Genomic DNA, 24,853 nt, shown 5'->3' on the forward strand with positions numbered 1-24,853 from the left:
GTATGAACTCCTGTTTAGCTTAATTAATAAGGGCACATATTGTTACATGTAGATATATCTACAGATATGTTGTTAGTATACACCTATTTATTTATTTATTTATTTATTTATTGCACCCATATATTTAACTACTCTCTCAGCTGAGAGAACCTGGAAGAAATGAGTCCAGTAGTAAAGAGCATACCTAGGATCTGGATCTTTGTTTCTAATCTCATTCTAAAATAAACAAAGGTTCCTGAAAGAAATGGATGATTCTAGAACTGTAATTAAAATATACAAAATGACCGAACCTTGAGAATAATGTAGTCTCATAAAGTAAGGAAGGTCACCAACACACACACACACACACAAGACAGTGGTATTTAAAGTTGACACAGAAGCCATTTGAAAGATCACCCAATAGCCAAAGCTAGAACAATATGAGCAATAAAATTAAGTAGTTCTGGATTATAACTCAAAGTATGAAATAAATATCGATGAGTCTGTACTGATAGAAATAAATGATTGAATAAATTTGAATACTGTAAATAAATGGGGAGAATAGACAAATCTCTCATATTAGAATTTCAAATAATTTACATAAATACTCCATTCATGAAGCACACTCTCCACTACTTAAGTGTTGACTGTACATAGTGACTTTCTTTCAAGGATTACATATAGTAAGGGGGGGCGGAGAGAAGAATTTTAGAGTAGAGAAATCTGACCAACTACCTCAGCTAGGTGATCAAAGTGAAATTCAGCAGTAATAAGTCATGTTAGTAGTATTGTACCCTTAATACAGTGTGATGAGGTCTCATTCATTTGGGGAATATAAAAAATAGTGAAAGGGAATAAAGGGGAAAGGAGAAAAAATGAGTGGGAAATATCAGAAAGGGAGACAGAACATGAGAGACTCCTAACTCTGGGATACGAACTAGGGGTGGCGGAAGGGGAGGTGGGCGGGGGGTGGGGGTGACTGGGTGACCGGCACTGATATGGGCACTTGACGGGATGAGCACTGGGTGCTCATTCTGTATGTTGGCAAATTGAACACCAATAAAAAATAAATTTATATATAAAAAAAGAAATGTACTCTACCTCTCCAAAATCCAGTCTAAGCATGCGAAAAACATCAGAAAAATAAAAAAATGAGAGGCCTTTTGCAAAATACCAATACTCCTCCAAACTATCAATGGCACCAAAGACAAGGAAGTTGGAGAATTGTCACAACCAAGAAAAGCCCAAGGAGACATGATAACTAAATGTAATGTGGTATCATAGCTGGAATCATGAAATTTAAAAAAGGATGTTAGATAAAAGCTAAAAAAATGAGAATAAAGAATGAACTTCAGTTAATCTATGTCTTTGATTTTTTTCTTTCAAGTATTTATTATGGGCCATCTGAAAAATTTTAGTTCTTATAGTCCATTAATTTTACATTTTGGTAGCTTCTGCGTTAAATTCATTTCAATCATTAAAAAATATGGCATAATACATTATAATTTTGGTCTGTTGAGAAGGGAAAGTGTAAGCCTTTTTAGCTTTCTGTTATAGAATCAATTTTGACATCATGTTTACACAGCAAACAATGGGGCAAAAATACTTATGACTCTTTTCTGAATGGTCTAAGCCAAGAAGTAATTTAATCCATATGTTTTTCACAAATGGTTCATCAATTATTGATTAGGCTTAATGAGTATGCTAATAAGCAGAACTCAAGTGGCTTCTTGAGCCCTTCTGTGCTTTCCAGGTCCTCATAAATTTTTGAAATGGTAGCTGCTGGAAATAGATTATGGATTGGTGCCAAGAAGCCATAATGCAGACCACATATGGTGTTCAAGGGCTGATGTTTGTCCTTTCGGGGTAGTATCAAAAATGCACTTTGTATGGCATTTGTTCTCAATGTAAATTAATTTATAAAGTTTCCCCTTGTGTACTTGCTACACATATTGTTTCCTCTTCACAGGAGATATTAAAATATGTTTTGCTTGTTTTAAAGGTTACTTTGCAAAGGATCAAATTCAAGCCATGTTGTCCTTAGAGATAGATGCAGTAATGGAGATCTAGATTTCAAATGGAAACATCTGTAGATTGGCCTTGCTCTAAGAAGCTTTACTCTCAAAGTCCTGAAAATAATTTCCTGACCCTGATTCATTTACTTTCACTCTCTAAATGACATTGCATGTAGTAATCTATCCTTTTTAACATGTTAATGCATTCTGACTATTATTTCATCAAAAAAAGAGAGTTAAAGTGCAATTGCTTTCTTGGATGGGTAAAAAGCAACACAAAATATGTTCAGAGCATAATTAAAGTATAATTTTTGCTTTAGACAATGAGCTACAAACTGTTATATTTACACGTTATCGTGTAACATATAACACGATAACATACACATTATCGTGTTATAACACGATCTGGAAATAATATGAATAAAAAGTCATTAAAACAGTTTATTAGAGACAATTACTTGACTTTGCCTCAGATATTTCAAATTAACACCCTAGTTAACCAAATTCTCTCTGAATGGATATTATAATGATGGTTTATTAAAATTATTGTAAATATATTGAAAAACTTTTATTTAACATTGTTAATGCTATTGTTGTATCACAAAAGATAGAACTCTTCCAATTGTAACTTCAGTTCTTTCTTAAAAGTGTTGCTTAAAAACCCAGAGAACTAAGAAAGATATATAATGACATCTAGCTACAATGATATTGTTCATCAGAGTATCAAATTCCTTATTTTGGGATTCAAAGAAGGCTGCCTGTACTTTCACTGCTGACTATACCTTTAACAACCTTCATAAAGAAAGCAACATGATAAAACGGATTCTGAAATGAAACAATTGGTTTTATTTTATTGGTGCTTTTTTCCCCTTGTGACTATGATTTTTACTATTTCTAGGTTCTAATGCATCAAAATACTAATTTCTTTTAGATAACTTTAATTTTGGTGACATCTTTTATGTTTTTATTTTGAACTTTAGTAAAATGATAAAATGTCTAATTATTTATTTAGCCTTGTTTTCTAAAGTTCAGACTGCTGTTGATGTGAGCATAATATCAAAGCTGTGATAAAAGCATAAAACCATAAGAGACAGATAAAAGAACAGATATACTGAAAAGAAATTAACTGTAATTATCTAAGGACAACAGTTTAAAATGGTGAGTAAAAAGTTGGTCAACTACTCAGGTATTTCATAATAAAGGGATAAATAATAATTTATACAAGCCACTGAAACAAAGTGTTTATTCAGGTATTTTGTCCTTTGTCAATGCACCTTAAACAAAATAGTCTTTATTAATTTATCCTGATGATTATTCTTTTTATTACCTTCTTTTGTTGAAAAAATTAAAAGGTAATCAATATTCTAGTTCTCTTCAAAAAATTACAACCACCAGAAAGATATCTTTTTTTTTTTTTCAAGTTGTGTGTGATGTATGTATTTAATATTGGTAGGTAGGTCTCCTGGAGAAAGAGTTGATGATTAAATTGTGACAGAATTGGGATGAGAGCTAGCATGCTTTTTAACTTAGATGCTGTTTATGATGTTATGGCCCTCTCTCCAGGTTGATTGATTTCTGGGAGTTATCAATTTCAGTTTAAAGATATTTTACTTTCAACCACATTAGATTTTTTACCCTCAGAAAAATCAAACTTTACCAGAAAACCATAAATAATCATAGAAATAAATAGCAGGATCCTAATTTACATTTAACCTTTGTTTTAAATGATTAATGGATGCTATTTATGTAAACTATTTCTACAATGCACCATGAAATGAAATTTAAATTGCAGATTTTACAGTGGTGTATTTTAACTAGTGACCCTATCCCCACGAAGAAAAATAAAAGAAAACCAATTACATTTGTAATAAAGATGCTAATGCATTTCTTGTTTTAAAGTTATTTAAGTTGTGATTGCGTAAGAAACTTTTATTTCTAATGAACTAGGAATAGATATCCTGTCTTGTGGAACTTTCTAAGAGAAAAATGACTTGGTTTCTGCTCCACTCTCAACTTTGACAGACTTCCCTCCTTGGACCAGTTACTGCTGGAATCAGCAAGTAGACTGGTATGAATCATGCACTGGGACATTCTGTGGCAGCTGTGTGAGATTTCTCTTTGGTGGGTTAATCACTGGAAAGGCCACACACACTGTCAGCCTGTGGGATCAGAGCACAAGGCACTCTGGGAAGACTCATTCACAGAGATCTCTAGACCTTTCAGTAGGGAGGTTGAGTGCAGTGTTGAGGCACCTGGTCCCTTTGGCCCCAAGCATCCAAAGAGGAGTTACCATGCTGAGTGAAATAACTCAACTGAAGCAAGACAATTATATGGTTTCACTCATATGTGGAATATAAGAAATAGTGAAAAGGATCATAGGGAAAGGAGGGAAACTGAGTGGGTAAAAATTAGAGATGAAGACAAACTATGAGAGATTCCTAACTCTTGGAAACAAAGGGTTGTAGAAGGGGAGGTGGGTGGGGGATGGGTAACTGGGTGACGGGCATAAAGGAGGGCATATGATGAAATAAGCACTGGGTATTATACTATAAGTTGGCAAATTGAATTTATTTTATTATTTTTTTAAAGATTTTATTTATTTATTCATGAAGGACACAGAGGAGAGAAACAGAGGCAGAGACATAGGCAGAGGAAGAAGCAGGATCTATGTAGGGAGCCTGATGTGGGACTCGATCCCGGGTCTCCAGGATCACGCCCTGGGCGGAAGGCAGGCGCTAAAGTGCTGAGCCACCCAGGGATTCCCATGCAAATTGAATTTAAATAAAATGTTTGTAAAATAAAAAGAATAAAATTAGTAGAAAAAATAAAATAAAATCAACATACTATAATGAAGAGTTACAGTCACATAACAGAGTCCTGGGTTCAAAATCATATCATCATAAAGTATTTTTAAATAAAGTTTAAAAAATTCCAAAATGTCTGTTGCAAACTAAGTTAAAGTTTAGTTTCAAATGCTTGGAGGAAAAGCAAGCAAACAAACAAAACTCAAAGAGGAGCTATTAAGCTGGGTTATTTCCATTACTTTCCAAGACTGTGGGAAACAGCCTACCTCCCAGCAGTGGTGTAAGGAGGGATGGAAAACTGGTCAGTTACTTCAAACCAAGAGTACAGCACAGAATACTTTTCATAACATCACTCACAGATCTACTAAAAGTTACAACTTACACCTTGACGCCCTTTCCAAATAATAGACAAAGAAATTACAGAACACCAATGAAGGGAGACAGGAAGAGATGCAGAATATTAAGAGAATTCGATCAAATAGAGTGAGGGGAAGAAACAGAGCAACTTAAACATAAAGATATCACAAGAGCAGTTTTTAAAAATCAGACAAAATAAAAGAACCATCAGTGCATAGTTGGTGATGTGGGAAAACACAAAGAGCAATTGTCTCAAATTATAGGGCAAAGATACAAAAGTATGAAAATCATGAGAGTCATGGATTCTGGTGATTGATATGAGAGTCAGAAAAGGAAATAGATGATAGTGAGAAAATTTGAAGAACATTTATTTGAATTGACAAAGACTAATTTGCTCTGTTTCATATCTACCCATCATTCACCTGTATAGATAAATGAAAAGTGTATATGAGTCTAGCAGGATTGAGAGACAATTAAAATTGAATCCATTGAAGTGTTGCTAAGATGCCCGGGGACAGTAACATCATCCTCTTCTGACCTCCAGTGTCCCGACTCTGTCCTGGGAGATGAGATTGCAGTTAGTCTTCAAGGTAGATCTTTCACAGGTTGGATGGGACAAGGGTGAAGTGCGGCAGGGGAGGGGACAGTCTCAGTAGTCTTCAGGGTCGCTGCTGTCTCAACCTTCTGGAGGACAAGGTTGCTGTCCTCATGATGGCTGCGATAAGTCAATAATTTCTAGATATTATAACTTCCCAGGAGGAAGAGATGCTACAAAAGGTGTTTTTTCATATGAGTAAACATAACAGTGAATTAGTGACCAGATACATGTCCTCCTTTTCTCCTTATGCCTGTGATTATGTATTGTCACTCTTGTCCTAGTTTATTTTCAACCCTTTTTATTTCTATGAATTTGTTTACTTTTTCTTTACTAAGTCTGATTCCTATGAATATTGGCCAATCATATATCAACTCCTATTAAGTTTCACAAACTACACTTGGTAAAAGTAGTCTTCACTATAAGAGCTGATATTTGCCTCTGTTATCCATGATAACTCACATTGATAAAGGGAATAATACATTTAAATGACAAGCACACCCAGTAATAGCATAAATTAGGCTTTAAGATTTTATTTATTTTTTTAGAGAGAGGATGTGCCCACAAACATATGAATGGGGGTGGGGGGCAGAGAGAGAAAAATTTCCAGCAGACTCCTTGCTTAGTCTGGAGTCCCATGTGGGGTTGGATCTCAGGACCCTGAGATCTTGACCTGAGTAGAAATCAAGAGAAATCAAGATTCAGATTAATCAACGAGGCCATCCAGGTGCCCCAATTTTAAGATATATATATATATATATATATATATATATATATATATATATATATAAAATATATAATTAAAATCTTATATAATTAAAATCTTATATAATTAAAATCTTATATATATTATGTATATTTAATATAAGATTATATATATACACATATATGTAATACTCATGTGTATAATTTATAGATAATCACTATATAATTCAGATTAAAGACATATAATTATATATATTACATACACATGTACATATGAATTATATATTATGTATATCGCCATCTGAATTATAACAACTGAGTGCTGCTGGGAGAATAATACAGCAATAAACTGTTGGCAGGTTTAGCAATTTGTGGGAATCTAAGAGTTATACATTAAAAGTAGTAAACCACCTATATAAACATAAATAATTTTATTTTAAAATTGTATTTACTGGAGCGCCTGGGTGGCTCAGTTGGTTCAGCATCTAACTCTTGATTTCAGCTCAGGTCATGATCTCAGGGTTGTGAGATACATCCCCTCCTCCTGCTTGGCACTCAACTTGGAGTAAGTTTGAGATTCTCTCTCTCCTCTCCCTCTGCCCCTCCCTTCACTTTCTCTCTTAATATGTAAACAAAATCTTTTAAAAAGTTATATTTACAACTTGAACTTAAAAATACAATCCTAATGTAAATATTTTGTTTGGAACACTCATAGACCACTAATACTTTACTGAGGCCTATATAAAAATACTGAATTAGTTTCAGCTTCTCTGGCAACTACCACATTTTATCAGTTCTTACCAACCTATCTGGTATAGAATAAACATTAAATAAATCCTCACTACAGCCACTTCCTGACTTCAGCTGATATCCATGTCCCTCTGGACCCCTCTTGCACCCTTCTAGTACTCCCTGCAAATACTTTTATTGTATCAATGAATCACAAGTAATTAAAACTGTCTTTTATCATATCCTTATATCTAGCAATTAAAAGAGTATATGAGACAAAAGTAAGGACTTTGAGTCAATGTGTGGCGAATAAAGGACTATGACCTGCAAGTGTCATTCTATTGAGTAAATTCAGTGAACAATTCATCTAACAATTTAACTTAAAAGAAAAACATTTAGTACCTGTCTTATTAGCTGATGACATTTTAAACTAACTTTTCCTAATACTGTTGTTCAAAAATCTCATTCAATCTTATAATCAGACTAATTGGAAGATTTTTGTACAATTCTCCTTCCATTATTTCAGGGACATTGGGCTTGGAGATTTTTCCATTTATTTAATTGACTATCTTTATATTCAAGTGAAACGTTAAATGACATGAATTTATTTTAAAAGAAATCAGAAAGCCTTGTTAGAAGTTCTGTTTATACATTATTTTCCCTCAGATTTGCAGAACATTTCAAATGTTTGAAAATGATATATTTTGATATCCTGTTTACACAGCCAAAAAAGATAACCTGATTAGTTGTGACCTGATAGTAGGAACAACTTGTACAGATTTGAGGAGAGATTGCATAAAAATCTCATTTTGATTTTAAGAAAGGGATTTTTCTCACCTCAAACATTAACTTTATGTGTTATAAATTTCACAAAACTCCAGTAACAAAAGACTTTCACAACTGAAACAGAATGGAAGGATAGAGTCATGATACTGTATTTGTGGCTTTGCCCAGCAAATCCAGGACCCTGATTTTATGGGAAAAAAAAAAAAAAAACAACAATGTTGGCATAAACTTTAATAAAGAATCAGACTAGAGATGGATCAGCATTATGACTTTTCTGAGCAGATGCAGAGTTCCAGAATCCAAACTGGAATTTTAATTTGTTTCTCAAGTTACAATTGAATTATACGTAACAGGAACCTTAGGTTGAGAAATTTACTGTGCCATAAAATGAGGCAATAATTCTTAGATGTTATAACTTCCTTGGAGGAAGAGATGTTGCAAAAGGTGTTCTTTTATATTAGTAAACATAATAATAAAATTAGCTGTGAAAGTACCTACCATATGGATGTGCTCCTTTTATATCATTGTCTATGCATCATCACTATTGTTGTCCTAGCTTATTTCCAACCCTTCCCATTTCTACTAATTCATTCGCACTTTTCCCTTATCAAGTCTAGAAATCCTGGTTATCAAGCCTCTATCTCCAACACACATACACGTGCACACACACACACACACATATTCACACTTTACTCCCTATTGGTGAAACACACATTTATTCTTTTTTTTTTAAATAATTACATACGTATTTCTATGATGGCAATAATACATAAACGAGTAAAATTATTTTAAGCAAATACTTTTAGTTTTCAATTCGAACACTGGCTCAAAATTTGAAAAAATAGACATCATTTTACCTACATGAATTTAAGACTTCTTAAAGTTGGTTCCAGGAAGACTCAAGAAGGTCTAGAAGTTTTCACTTAGAATTACAGGGAGTAAGTATCCGTTATTAAACATTCATTTTTCTCATTTCCACACTTTGATAAGGGAGAGCAAGGTTTTCTATAACTATAAAGGAAATGATTGTAGATCGACAAGAGCAATCCAATATAAATAGCACAATTGATGTGTGTGGAGAGAGGAAAGAAGGAAAAAAAGAAACAAAAAAAAATTACAAAATACTAAAGGATCCACATGGCTTATGAATGTGTAACAAACACTTAAAAAACTAGAATTGTTGGATAAATTGCAACACTATATTTAAAAATATACATCTATCTATATTATTCACAAAATGAAAAGGAAATCCATGTGGTCTTGAGGGGGTAGAAAGAAAAAGGAAAGAAGGAAGGAGGAAGGGAAAGAAGGAGGGAGGGAGGGAAAGAAGGGAACTTAAGACAGGTGGCAGGCACAGAACCTGTAGGTGACTTAGGAAACTGTGCAAATACCAGATTTTAGCTTCCACATGGGGATTAGGAGACAGTCTTGGGGCTAAGTGAGGCAGGAAGTTGGAGTTCCTATTTATTCACCTCTCAGACACAGTGTCAAGACCTTTAACAAACTATCGTGTTATTTAAAGGGTGGGTCTTTCTCCTATAGTAAAAATATCAGTAATGAACAGTGTATGTTACTAGGAGGGTATTAGAAAATAACTTTCCTTCTCAATCATTTGTAACCAACTTTGGGGAACGCCAAACAGAAACATTCAGAAAGCTGGAGCCAGGTTGATGGCACTTACCACCACAATACACGGAGGAAAAGCTTACACACATCATTTGCTAACTAGGTCATTCGTTTCTGTTGTTTAAAATCAGCCAAATATGAACTCACAACCTAAATTTAATAAGAAAGAAGTGAGCCACTGTTGAAGTCAGAAGTAGTGGCAAGAGCAGAATCAGATCTCCAAAGGCTTCTATAAAGGTAACATTTTTTAAAATGAATTTTCTTTGCATAGGAAAGGGAAGGAGGCAGATGTCTTCTCTTCATCTCTTGAGTCTCCTTGAAAATATAACTTTTATTGAAATGTAAATTGTTCTCTTTATGCACTGGGTAACTATAATCTCTAGTTTATAACATAGTGATGTTTTGAAGATTATAGACCTCCTAACCCTGTGAAATATAAACCTTCCTCCAGAGTCAATTTAGAAACCTATGTTATGATATAGCCATTGGTTCTTGAAAAGATGAGAGAAATTTTGTTCTTTCTTCTGCTCTAGGGTGTAAATAATGTGAAATTTCACTGTGACTCACAGTCTCTTAAGGCTTCCAACATGCATGCACTCTGTTGTGATTAATAATAAAAGTAGATGGGGAAAAATTGTAGAGCTAGAAAGCAAGGAAGTAGGAGGTGATTCCTCATACAGTATTACTTCATGTACTCTCCTCCGATCTGGCTGATAAACCAAGAACTAGCTCTCTGAAGAGTTATAGAATCTCTTCAACTGCCCTGAAGCTCCCAGCCAGCTGCAAGATAGAGATTTTAAGTTAGAGTAGATAATAACCAGGCTGTGACAAACTTTAGAAAAGGCCAGATTGAATTTGATTAAAAAAAAAAATCATCCAAGGATGTCCAGCTGATCTATCCATGAGTATTGATACCTGGCCTCTTTGGCCCAACTCTGGCAACTCTGAAGGCCAATCCCACCCTCAGAGCTCCCCTTGGAGCTGGCTGCCCTCTTACTGTGATTGCATTGCAGTCCAACTTTTCCCTTTCACCAATTCTGCTTTTATTTTATTTTACCTTAATTCACTTAATTAACATAGTGTATTATTAGCTTCAGAGGGATTCATCAGTTGCATACAACACCCAGTGATCAATACATCAGGTGCCGTCCTTATTGCCCATCCCCTAATTACCTCATCCCACTCTTCTGCTAATTCTCCTTTCTTTCCTTGCCAGGTGTTGACCTTGAGAGCACTTTCAAACTTCCTACATGCTAATCTCCTTCTCAAAGTCATTTTTCCTAGAAACTCTATGAGAGATACCCATCATTTGCATGATTTAATTTTTTTTACCTATTACATTGTTATGGTAGATTTCACTATGTCATGAAGATGCTAGTCTTCTAAAATTAGGTTATTCATTTAATGTATTTTCAAATAAAAATTCCAGTAAGAACTTTCTGTAGAAATTGAGAACATAATTTTTAAAAATATGAATGAAAAAGGGGGAAAATAATCAAAGAAAAAATTAATCGAAAAGAACAGAGAGGGACCTGTCTACAAAAATGACCATGCAATATTACCCAGAGGCCAACAAACTGGCCAATGGAATATATATAGGGAAACAATATTAACAAAAGAGACATCACAGATCAGTGGGGAAAGAATAGCTATTCTGTCACTGGTCCTAGGACAACCGTTTATCCACATAGAAAGATATTACATCTTACAAAAAAAATTCAGATGGATTAATCTTAAATGTGGAAAACAAAACTTTAAAAACTTTTCAGAAGAAAATGTAAAAAATGCATTGTGATCTTGGGAAAGATTTTTTAAAGTGCAAAAAACAAATTATAGGAAAACGTCTCCAACTTCAGTATAATAAAATAAAACATTTTTCTTCATTAAAAAATAGTATACTAAATGTAATGGGGTATCCTGAATTCAATCTTGGAACACAAAAAGGATATTAAGTGAAAATCTAGTGAGATACAAAAACACAGTCTAGAGTTTAACTTGGAAGTGTAACAGTCCTGAGTTCTAAGTTGTGACAATGTACCAAATGTACCATATATATATGTAAAAAGTTCAGAATATATGGGAGCTCTCTGCACAGTCTTTGTACCTTTTAGGTAAATTTAAAGTTGTTTAAAAACAGGATAGTATAAAACAAAAACAAAAATCACAAAGTGGGATAAGATACTTTGTAATATGTACCCCCAAATATTTTGAGTCCAGAGTGTATAGGTAAACTTTATACAGTACCATATATGCAATATGATCTCGACTATGAAATATAGTTTTAATATTTTATATCACTTTTTTAAAAGAGACCAAATAGAAAAATTAACTATACCTCCAAGTGGAGGACACTTAATATCATGTTGCATAATATTGAAAAAAGCAAAATGCAAAATAATGCATAAAATAGGAATATATATATATATACATTATTTAAACATGTAAAAAATATTACTTAGATATATGTTCTCACATAATAAAATAGTAAAGGCATATGTAAAACAATAAAACTCAAATTTTAGGATAAGAAAGAATACATAGGAGATTTCAAATACTATAGTAGAGATTTATTTCCTAAAGTAGATAATATAAGCAAGTTATACTTTTTTGTACAATTCACATATTGCATGAGACATATTAAAACACAAGCTTTAAACATATGAAAATTATTATATGAACACATATGTATAAAATTAGATTATTCTTTAGACAAGTTTCAAGATTGAGAATGCATTAAAAGTGATGGTAAAGGTTGACATAATTAAAACTAAAACAAAACTTGTATATGGGAAGAGCTATCTATGGAGTTAATGGATGGAATCATAAACTTAGAGACATTATTTGTAGCATATAAAGGTTAATAGATAAAGGTTAATAACAGTAGCATATAAAAAGGTCCTAAAAATGATTAACATTTTATATATGGGAATTAACGTCAAACCATATGTTGAATGGTCACCGAAGAAAAACAAGTTGTATCAGTTTTCTATTGCTGTGATAACAAGTTACCATAAATGTAGTGGCTTAAAACAAGACAAATTTATCATCCTACAGTTCTTGAGGTCAAAAGTTCATAAGTTTCATTGCACTAAAATTGAAGTGCTAGTAAACTACCTTCCTTTTTGGAGACTCTAGAAAATAACCTGTTTCTAATAAAGCAGAATCTATTTTCTGTTCATTTTGGTTATTGGCAGAGTTCAATTCCTGGCTTTTAGAATTGAGGTCACTGTTTTCTTGTCGGCTGCTGGATGAGGGACATTTCAGCTTCTAGCAGCCACTATACCTGGGCTCAGGATTCCTTTCCTCCATCTCCAAAGCTAGCAGTAGGGGGTCCTTCTCACGTTGCATTTCTATTACCCACTCTACTACCATTTCCCCTTACTTTTAAGGATGCATGTGATTGGATTAAGCCATACTAGATAATCTATGATAGTTTCCCCATCTTGAAGTTCTTAACTTTAAAAATATCTGCAAAGTACCATCTATATAATAAGGTAATATACTCAAAAGTTCCAGGGATTGGGGGGTAGACATCTAGGAGAGTCATTATTTTTCCTGCTACATTGTTTATATAAAATGTAAGAATTATGTAAACCTTTATACTCCTTGAAAAAAATTGCATTTTTCATTTGTTTTATCTGTTGAGAAATATGATATCTATATGATATTAACTTGCATGGAGATTATTTCTTTTTCGCCTTCTGAAACATTTAGTTCTTTTTTCCCTTTCTTTAACATCTTTTAAAGAAATGCTTCTGAAGTTCACAGTCCAGACACGCTAAAAGGCAATGAAAACAAAAAAATAGTCTGAAGTGAAAAAGCAAGCATTAGAATGAAACTCAGATAACACAGATTGTGGAATTATTAACTGTGACAACTTTATGTTTGTCTCCTAAGATTGGGAAAATGCTTGGGATGTCTACTGTTACCACTGCTATTCAATATCCAGCTGGTATAATATGGCAAAAAATATTAAATTTAAGTTGCATGGTTTAGAAAGGAAAAAAAATAAAATTATTTGAAGACAAAATTATTCTCTTATGCAAAAATACCCAAATATCCTATGAAAGATTGAATAGAACCAAGAAGTTAGCTTAACAAGGTCAAACAATATGAAAATGAATTGTATTTCCATATGTAGGCAATAAACAGTTGGACATTGAAGTTAATATAAAAAGTTTCATTTACAATGCACCTAAACCATAATTATAAACCTAACCACATACATTAAGTCTTTTATGCTGAGAACTATAGAACACAGAGAAATCAAAGAAGACATAAATAAACAGCTTTGGGGAGAAGGGAGGGGCTGAGATTGGATCAATTGCCAATGGCCAATGATTTAATCCATCATGCCTACATAATAAATCATCTGTAAACAAACAAACAAACAAACAAACAAACAAACAAAAAACAGGTTTGGAAAGCTTCTGGGTTGGTGAACACATGGAGATTTGCAGAAAATGGTGTAGCTTGGTGAGGACATAGAAGCTCCACACCCCTCCCCACAGACTTTGCCCGTAAGCCTTTCTTCTACTTGGCTGCTTCTGAGTTGTATCCTTTTACAATAAACTGGTAATCTAGTGAGTAAATAAATGGGTTTCCTAAATTTGGCAATCTGTTATAGCAAATCAATCTAGTCTAAGGGTGGAGTCATGGAAACCCCTGGACTTGCAACTGGTATCTGAAGTGGGGAGAAAGTGCAGACTTGTAGGGCTCAACTTTTCACTTGTGGGATATGATGCTATCCCTGGGTAGACAGTGTTGGAGAATTGAGTTGAATTCTCCAATACCCTGCTGGTGTCTGAGAACTCCTTGTTGGTATGGGGGAGTCCCTTGCACACAAACATATTAGATTGTTGTCCAGGAACCCAAAAAGGTATGATTTCACTAGAATTTTAGTACTTCCAATTAACCAGGGGCTTTTCAGAGTTGTTTGTTTTGTTTTATATTTTATTTATTTGTGAAGAAGAAAGAGAGAGAGAGAGAACGAGCAGGGGGAGAGGGAGAAGCAGACTCTCCTCAGAGTGTGGAGCCCAACTGGTGACTCAATCTTAAGACCTTGAGACATGACCTCGGCTGAAGGCAGACACTTAATCTCCTGAGCTACTCAGGCAGGGGCTTTTTCAGTTTTGATTAAATATAGCATCCATTGCTTAGTAGAGGTGGAGTACTGTCTTTTGTTTTGTTTTGTTTTGTTTTTATTTCTTTGTTTTGAGAGAGAGAGAGCACAAGCAGGGGCAGGAAGGGAAGAGGGAGAGAGAGAGAAGGAATTCTAAGCAGGCTCCCTGCCCAGCACGGAGCCAGACACGGGACTCGACCTCATGACCCTTAGATCATGACCCCAGCCAAAGAAAGAGTTGGACACAACCAACTGAGCCACTCAGGCACCCTGGAGTACTGACTTTTAATAGAGACAAGATAACTGAGATTGATCACATAAATGAACTCAGTGTACTCGCTTTAGCCTGAGTGTGAGTGGGCCAGAAAGGACTCTAATCGCCTACACCAGAATCGTTCACACTCGTATCATTAAGATGAGATTAAAAAAAATATTAAAAACAACTATTCCTCTCAATCGTTTATTTGCAATTTTCTTTATCACATTAAAGTTTATTTATTAGAGATATACATAATTTTCTGTACTCTCTGATACTTTTGGTAAAAAGCCAAAAGGTAAGTGCCTTTGTTAACTCATCTAAAAACCAATCAATTTTTTTTCGAAACCTTAATGCAATCTGCTAAGTAAATATAATAAGAATATTAAAATAAAGAAGGAATATTTTGAAATCGACCACAATGAAAAGGAAGCGGTACTTTGGATCATGTATATGGAATATAAACTCTATCCTAATAATATTGCTTAACAACAGTGCCAAAATGAGTATTTTGGTTTAACTACAGCTGATTCAGTATAATATTACCAGTTAAACTTTATATCTAGAACATTATTATTTATAATGCTATTATGATTGATTCTTTTCCCCCATATCTATGTGACACTAGGGAAAGAGTATATATTTTTCTTTGATCTTTACTTGGAAAAGACCTTTATATAATTTGTCTAAGATTTTTCAGAGTTTAGGACATGAGGCACATTTGTCTAATCCGAATAAACACCCTCATGAAGTTTTCTCATCTTTAAAAATAATCAGAACAGTATACAAATCATGTATAAAAAAAAAAAAATTTGGCCATGCAGCTCAAGGAATGCAATTGCAGGATCGCACTACAGGTTACCCTCTTGTCTCTTCCCAGCCATCGCCCCTCCTGAACTCTAAGTCTGACCACTAATATGATAAGTTTATCTATTCAGAAATTATTGTTGGGATTATATTGAATCTACAGCTTCATTTAGAAATGGGATTTTCAAACCTATGAACATAATATATACTTCTGCTTATTTAGGTCGTCTTCAATTCCACTAATTGTATTTATTATATTTCTTATAGACATCTTACATAACTTCTACATGATTTATCCTTCAATGTTGATGTTTCTTGATGCTGTTACAGATTATGTATTTAAAGTTAATTTTAGGAATGGTCCTGACATATGGAATGCATTTGGAATATACATATATACATATATATGGAATATCCAATATATTGGATACACACATATATACACACATATATACATATACATATATATATGCACACACACACATATATATGGAGAGAGAAAATAATTTAATTTTAAATATGTCAGTAGTTTTATACTTGTTTATATACACAATCATGTTATCTGCAAATAATGACAATTATATTTGTTTCTAATCCTTGAATTTCTTATTAATTTCCTTTCCCTTTTACACTGAGTAAAGGCTGTACTACAGTATTACATTGAAAGCATGTCTTGATCTCTTGATCTCATTGGAAAACTTTCAATTTTTCATACTCAGGTATGAAGTTTGATAGATACTCTTAACCAGTTTCCTTCTACTTTTATTTTCCTTAAAATTTTTTATTTTAAGGAACTTGGGTTAAATTTTATCAATGGTATTTTTACACATATTGAGATAATTTTTTCATTTTTATCCTTTATATTATTGACATGATGAATTTTTATTGATTTTTTAATGATAACTGATATTTAATTGCAGAAATAAACCCAACTTGACTCTGATATACTTTTTAAAAAACTAATACAACTGAATTAATTTTACTAATATTTTATCAGGGATTTTGGCATCTGTGTTCATTAGAAATACTGGTTTGAAATTTTCTTTGTTGAAATATCCTTGTCAAGTTTTGGTATATGGGTTGTACCAATTTTATAAAAATATCTATGAAGTGAGCCTCGTTTTTCATCCTTTAAATGAGTGTTTGAAAAATTAATGTTATTTGTCCCCTAAAAGTCTTGAATCATTTACCAGTAAAGCCATTTAGGCCTGGATTTTTCTTGGTAATTTAAAGACTGACTTCACTTTTATGGGAAAATTATTCTTTGGTATAGGATATTCTTTTATATAGCATTATTCACACGTTCTACTTCCTCATGTTTTAGTTCTAGTAAGTTGAGTTTTGTAGATATCTATTTCATATAAGATTTTAAATTCATTGATAATATTCATTTTACAATATCCTTTTGTAATCTTATATTTATTTTATACTGGTGTCCTCTTTTCAATTCCTGATTTTGAAATTTTTCAACTTCTCTCTTATTTCTTTGTAGATATTGCCAGTGATTTATCAAACTTATTAGAGTTTTGAAACTATCATCTTTGGCTTAGCTCATTTTCTTGTATGTTTTCTACTTTGACTTATTTTTAAATGATTTTTTTTGCTTCCATTTTATTTGGTTTTAATTTTCTATTTTTTCTTATACTTTGAAATGAATTTCCAATTTCTGATTTTGAGCCTTTTAAAAAATATATAATTTTAATGCTATAAAGTACTCTCTAAGCTTGCTATACTTAGGTCTAACAAAGTGTGTTAAATATATTTATCTTCCATTTATATCGTACATCTTTTTTTTCTCTGTGTGCTCCAATCTGTGTATTTTCTACTGACTCACTTTCTACTGTACTAACCCCTGTGACAAGTAATAGCATGTCATGGTAAGACATCTTAACAAAACAGATGATATGCTTGCTTAAATTTTGTGGACTTTCAAGTCCTTAAATTAATTAAATGTATTTTTAATGAGATTGCTGTAATGTTATAGGCTTATATCAATACCTTCCTATGAATTAGACTTATGCTTTACTATTGTAATGTTCAAAATGAAAGTGCAAAACTGAAACTTCAACATTTTATGAAAGTGTATGTTACAGTGCTCAAGCTCAATATGAGAAAATGACATAAAATTTCATAATGGGTTTATTTTTAGTGGAAAATAAAATGGAATATTCAAGCAAGTATGATGTGGTACTTTAGAGTGAACACAGAATACTTCTGCAAATTGTTTTTCCATTACAATTCTGACAGATTTTTTAAAAATTCACTCCATTGCTTCAGGATTGCAGTTGCTGATACAATTATGCACACATTGACTTAACTGAGTACTTGGGATGATGGGTAAAATCCATTTCAAATGCAGGTGCAATTTTATGACTCAAAGACTTAAATAAAGGCTCTAAAAGTATTCTTCACAGAACATGACTTGATTTTACAATCTTTGCACACAGAATTCTTTCAATATAACCAACAATAGTTTTGTTTGTGAACAGGATACATGGTTAGCGAAGTTTTTAAAGCAATATAATGACTTTTTGTGTATATAGGTTGTTAAGTCATAGCTTTGGCTTTCTTCATTTCTTACCAGAAATATGCAGTAGGGGATCCAGTGTCTGTAAGTTCACTTGTACATTTACAATTGTCTTTTAGATTTTTTAGACAGATTTTTATCTGTTTATGTTGTATTTGCATTATATTAACATGATATGTATTTAGAAAAGCAAAACATCATGCTCTTTGATAGGGCAGAAATTTATTTACAGATAATTCAAATGTTCATGAGAAATAAGACACATTGAACCAAGGGATCAAAAATTTTTTGGTACTTTTCCTTTAACAAATCTAGATTGTTGGGGCACTGAAAAATTGACTTTAATAACTTACTTGAAAATCGAATGTTTTCATAGTATTAACATGCCATTTTTAAAATTCACATTGACAGGTATAGTGATATGACACAAAATTCTGTATATTCCTTCAATAAGCTGCATTTGGGTTTTTTTACATTTCAATTTTGATTTTTGTTACATTTTTTACTAAATTAAATTTCTTTTGTATGTACATAGTCTGTAGGAGTCATTGCATGAGATGTAATACTTCAATTATACTTGTTTAACCATAATTGATACATTTCTACCATGTGGTAGAAGAATCCACCCAGATTCTGTTTTTTGTTTGTTTTGGTTTATTTTGGTTTTGCTTTTCTTGTTTCCCCTGTGGGGAGAAAGTTTTCTTTAACTAAAAATTAAGATACAATTAAGTGTTTATGTTGAATAAATTGGCACTAACTGGATTAAAGCATGATTCAATTTGTAATCGGTTTTGCTATTTCCATGTGGCCAGAACTGTGGGGTTATGTGGAAAGGCACTGGATGAAATCTAGACAAAGTGGATGAGTTTGGCCACTTGCCCTGTCAGCCTAAGTCAGAATGTCTGCCAGGTCAGGGGAAGGAGATCCTGGAAGGGAACAGAAAACATATGATATCTTAAGTGACGATGAATAAACCTACAGCTGGATCAATACAATTTTCTATGTCAGAAGGGGATTTTCCTGTATTTGCACTTTCAAGGAGATATATATTAAATGGAAGGTCACTTAAGCACCAGAGTGGTATTTTCTACTGTGAGACAGAGATGAAGAGCTCATGAATTATAATTTGGATAATATTTACAATAGCTAACATTTCTTATACTCTTTACAAGGCCTAGGACTTTTCTTGACACTTTACATGTATTAGTTGGATTAGTTGCCAATAAGCCTAAAATAAGGGTACTGTTAATATCCTTATTTAATATAAGTGAGCAAAATGGGATGTTTAGTAGTTGAATAATTTGCCCCAGGTAAGTTATTACTTGCTCATCTAGTAAAACCTAGGTGATAGGTCCTTCAAGACTATGGATCTCTTTTGTTTAAGAGACAAGAGCCCCATAGAAGCAGAATTTGGGACTTTATTCCCTCCCTATCCTTTTCCTCTGATCCTATACACATACCTGCAAATAGAAAAAGAAGCCCTGGAACACATGGACTGTGTTCCCCATGCCCCATAGCTTGGAATCTCTAGTCTTAATTATTTTCCGTGGTGTTTTCTGTCCTATTGTTTCATACCTGGTTGTTTCCTCTCAGCCATTTTTCTGCTTAACGTATAGTCATGTTGCTCTTTGCTTTTGATTGATAAGCCTCTTTTGTCAGTATCTCAGCTTCACAAGTTGCCTCCCCACTGCTCAGGTTGGGTAGAGAATGAAGATGAGCCAAAAATGAAGAAGAAAAAGAATAGAGACTTTTTGAACTAGACACCTTGATAACATTAAATAAAAAGACTGAGGTGAATAAATTGGAAGCCTAGGAGAATTGTTCTATTTGAATTGTAAGATTCTCGATCAGGATTAATTTCAGGTGATAATATAATCCAGAACAGAGTTAGCTGAGAGCAAATCAATTGGGATAGCATAGAAGGGCTACATTATTGCATCAAAAAAAAAAAAAAAAAAGACACTGATCTAACAGTTAATATTAGTTAGCATTTGGATTTAAAGAAGTTAAGTGGACTAGATACTAAATTCTTTTAAGAATGGCAAGAATTCACCCAGTATTTGGTATACAATGTTAGTTATGAGGGGGAAAGGTGGTATAACCAGTGGGTATAGCGCTCAAAGAGAGCATATCTTGTTCTAGTTTGTTGTTGCAGGTGCATTTGAATATGGTTCCACAAAATATCAAAATTTTCTAAGAAATATTTAATTCAAAATAGTGTCTAACTGATAGCCCTCATTGGACTAACTAAAATACCCATGAACCATCCTTCTCTGTAGCATTTGCGGCACCCAGAGCAGGAGAACCACATACCTTAGGTCTGAATAGTTTGAAATCATAAATTAAGCTATGGCCAGTGTTTGACTCTGTAGCTTAGTTCCTGGGCACATTTGTGTTATACGGAGGCTGAAAGAAATGTGTCCTGCCCCAGGCAAGCCCTGCCCTGTAGCTTGATTGGGGCAGAGATCTGCTGGGACAAGCAGAAGCAAACAAGTCAAGTTCCTCACGGAGCCAGATCAGATCAATTTCCCTGCTACTCTTAATCCACCTCATTTCACATTTTTGACTGAATTATGCAGATAGTTTAAAGTACCTCCTAAAATGCATGGGGGAGAAGGGATGGCTGGAGAAAGTACTGTTACCTATAGTCCTAGTCTGCTTAGACTTCCGCTTTGGGTGGTTGGGGGTAATAAAAAAGAAAAAAAAAAGCTACTTTTTCTTTCTGGTCATACTAAAGTACTCTTAACCCCAACTATTCTGGCCTGGTGGTGGGAAATGGAGGGAGAGGACACAAATTATTCATTTTTTGACCTTATCAGTTCAAGAAAGACAAATTAAATTATGCATTAAAAATGCATACGTTTAACCATCTTTAGATGTAGACTACGTAGAAGAGTTCCCATTAAAAATGCCAACCTAAAAATAAATAAATAAATAAATAAAAAATAAAAATGCCAACCTACTACATTTCTCCACTTCTAAGACCTAAAGTTCAAAATTACTGACAAGGCAATTTTTTTAAAAAAAGCACAAAAACCATAATGCCTCAAAAACAAGAATGGAAAGAACAGCAAAAATTCATGAAGGAAGTTGATTATCACAGGGCAAGTATATAAATGGTAATGGCTTTAATGATTAAACAGAAGTTGAGCCGTAAACAATAGAGGGGAAAATGGAAAACTAAGCCTGATATAAAAGAATTCTCACAATGCTCAGAAACTGGTACTAATGATGGCCTCTGGACTCAAAGATGAAAGACACATGGAATACAGTAAGGAGGGGAGCTTTAAATCTCATTGAAGATTAGTTCGATTCTTGATTCCGCTACTAATATAGAGATTCTCTGCCAAAGTGCCCCACTGAGTCACCGCGTAGTTAATTTCAATGTCTTAACAACAGATGCACAACTTCTAACCCCCTTTTTTATATTAAGCATCAGCAGACAAGGAAAATTACCAGATTATCAGAGGGAAAGCTCTAATAAGGAAAAAAGAACCAAATACAAGCATGAGTAGTCAAAGCAACTTTGAGAAAACAGAGCTTTGTTTTATAGGACGAGAAAACTTGAAAAACTATTTGCCTAATGGCTTCAGGTGAATAAATAAAGATATTGCATTATTTAAGCAGGTATGGAATATAATAAGAAATATTCAGAAAACAAAAAGGAACTTTTAGAAATAGCAACAGAGAAAGAAGAAATGAAAAACTCAGAGTGTTTGTACAGTGAATTTGAGGGAAATTCACAGAGAGTGGGGCAAAGCAATGAAGAGATGCATAATAGAAAAGAAAATTAGGAAATTGGCTGACTTGGTCAATAGCCAAATATTGAGTTCTACAATGACTTTAAAAGGAGAACAGAGGGATCCCTGGGTGACTCAGTGGTTCAGCGCCTCCCTTCAGCGGAGGGCATGATCCTGGAGACCCAGGATCGAGTCCCACGTCGGGCTCCCTGCACGGAGCCTGCTTCTCCCTCTGCCTGTGTCTCTGCCTCTCTCTCTCTCTCTGTCTTTCATGAATAAATAAATAGAATCTTAAAAAATAAAATAAATAAAAGGAAAACAGAATTGAAGAAATCATCAATAAAATATTTACATATTCCATAAAAATAGTATGTAGAACCGAAGATACCAGTTGCCAGGGTAAAAAAAGCCTGATAAGTATCTGGCATGATGAATAAAAGTAGAACCTGCCAAGTCAAATCTTTGTGAGGATCATGTGGACAAAGAGCAGACTCCACAAGCTTCTACTTTAAAAATTTGTTTTACATAAGTATTTTTATTGAGATATAATTGACACCTAGCATTGTATAAGTTTAAGATCTATGGTATGTTGATTTGATTTATATATTGCAGTGTGGTTGCCTTAGCTAACACCTCTATCACGTTACAGAATTATCATTTCTTTTTTGTGGTAAGAATCTCAAAAATCTGGTCTCCCAGGAACTCTGAAGCATATAATACAGTATTGCTGACCATAATAACTCTGGTATGTATTAGATCTCCAGGATTTACGCATCTTATTACTGAAAGTTTATATACTTTAACAACATCTCCTCAATTCCATAACCCAGCCTCTGGCAACCACCATCCTACTCCTTGTTTCTATGAGTTCAGAGTTTTAGATTCCACATATAAGTGATATCATACAATATTTATCTTTCCCTGTCTGGCTTACATCATTAAGCATATTGCCTTCAAAGTCCATCCAAGTTGTTACAAATGAGAGTTCCTTCTTTTTCACAGTCCAATAATATTCCACTGTATATACACTCAATTCCTAATTTATGATGGTTCGACTTAATGATTTTTAAACTTTGCAATGGTAAGTGATACACATTCAGTAGAAACTGTACTTTGAATTGTGATTGTTTTCCTGGGCTAGCAATATGCTGTGTGATATCCTCCCGTGTGCCAAGCAGCCCCCAGTCAGCTGCATGATCACAAATCTAAACAACTGATACACTTAAAACGATTCTGTATGCATACACTCATTCTGTTTTTCACTTTCCGTACACTACTTAATAAATTACATGACATAGTCAACACATTATTACAAAATAAGCTTTCTATTAGGTAGTTTTGCCCAATGTAAGTGTTTTGAGCACACGTAAGGTAGACTGAGCTAATCTGTGAAGTTTGATGGGCGAGGTGTATGAAGTACATTTTCAGTTTTGATATTTTCAATTTATGATGGGTTTATTGGGATGTAACCCCCTCATAAGCTGAAGAAGAACTGTGCGTACGTGTGCATGTATATTCTTTATCCATTCACCTGTGGATGGACAGATTTGTTTCCATGGCGTAGCTATTATGAATCATGCTGCTGTAAACATGAGAGGGCAGATATCTTTTCAATATTCCATTTTAACTTCCTCTGGATATATTCCCAGAAGTAGGATTCTTGGATCGTACGGTAGTTTTATTTTAATTTTTTGAGGAACCTCCATACTATTTTCCATAGTGGCTGAATCAATTTACATTCCCATCAACAGTGCTCAAGGATCCCCCTTTTTCCACATCCTTGCTAACACTCGTTATCTCTTCTCCTCATAATGATAACCATTCTAATAGGTATGAAGTGACACCTCATTGGAGTTTGGATTTGTGTTTCTCTGATAACTAGTGATGTTAAGAATTTTTTCATGTATCTGTTGGCCATTTGGATGTCTTCTCCAGAAAAATGTCTGTTTCTTTTTCATTTTTAAATCCTTACAGAAACATGGAAATACTAGGTGTTTCCCAACACTTCTTTCCCAAACTCCTTTGTTTTAGTCGATGGAATCATTACTCCAATTGCCCAGCCTTCGTCTTTCCTTTTCACACATGAAATTAATTGGTTATCAAATCCTGTCAGCTCTTCTTTTGAAGCAGATCCAGATTTCAACCATTTCTCACCATCTTCTCTGCTAACTCTTTGGTTCAATTTACCATCCACCATACCTGGATTAATGTAACTACCTTTCTCAAATGATCTTACTGTTCCTCATCCCCCCCCACCCCCAGATTCTCTTCATGTGGCAATCCAAACAATCCTTTAATATGCCCATATATTTCATTCCTCTGCCTTGGGGTGTTTTCCTTATCCAGAGGAAGTTCTTAAGTTCTTTCTCCAAGCATTGTATGGTTCTACAGTTCTACTCCACCACTTTTCTGATTTCTCCTACTGTTCTTCTCCTTGCTTGCTCTCCTCTCCTCATTCTGGCCTCTTCGGTTGTACAAACACACAGGATTAATACACCACCTGTGAACACTTTGTAACCTTGGCTTGGAATGCTCTTTCAGCAAATACTCAGAAAGCCTGCTTCCTTACCTCCTTTGAGGCTCTGTGCAAAGGCTACCTATCTAAGATGCACACTTTTTCTCTACCTTGCTTTTTACATATTACAGATGTATTTTTTTTGAGATTTTATTTATTCAAGAGACACACAGAGAGAGAGAGAGAGAGAGAGAGAAGAGGGAGAAGCAGGCTCCATGCAGGGAGCCCGATGTGGGACTCGATTCCGGGACTCCAGGATCACATCCTGGGCTGAAGGCAGGCGTCAAACT

Source organism: Canis aureus, chromosome 38, assembly GCF_053574225.1.
Source record: "Canis aureus isolate CA01 chromosome 38, VMU_Caureus_v.1.0, whole genome shotgun sequence".
In the NCBI taxonomy this organism is placed as follows: Eukaryota; Metazoa; Chordata; class Mammalia; order Carnivora; family Canidae; genus Canis; species Canis aureus.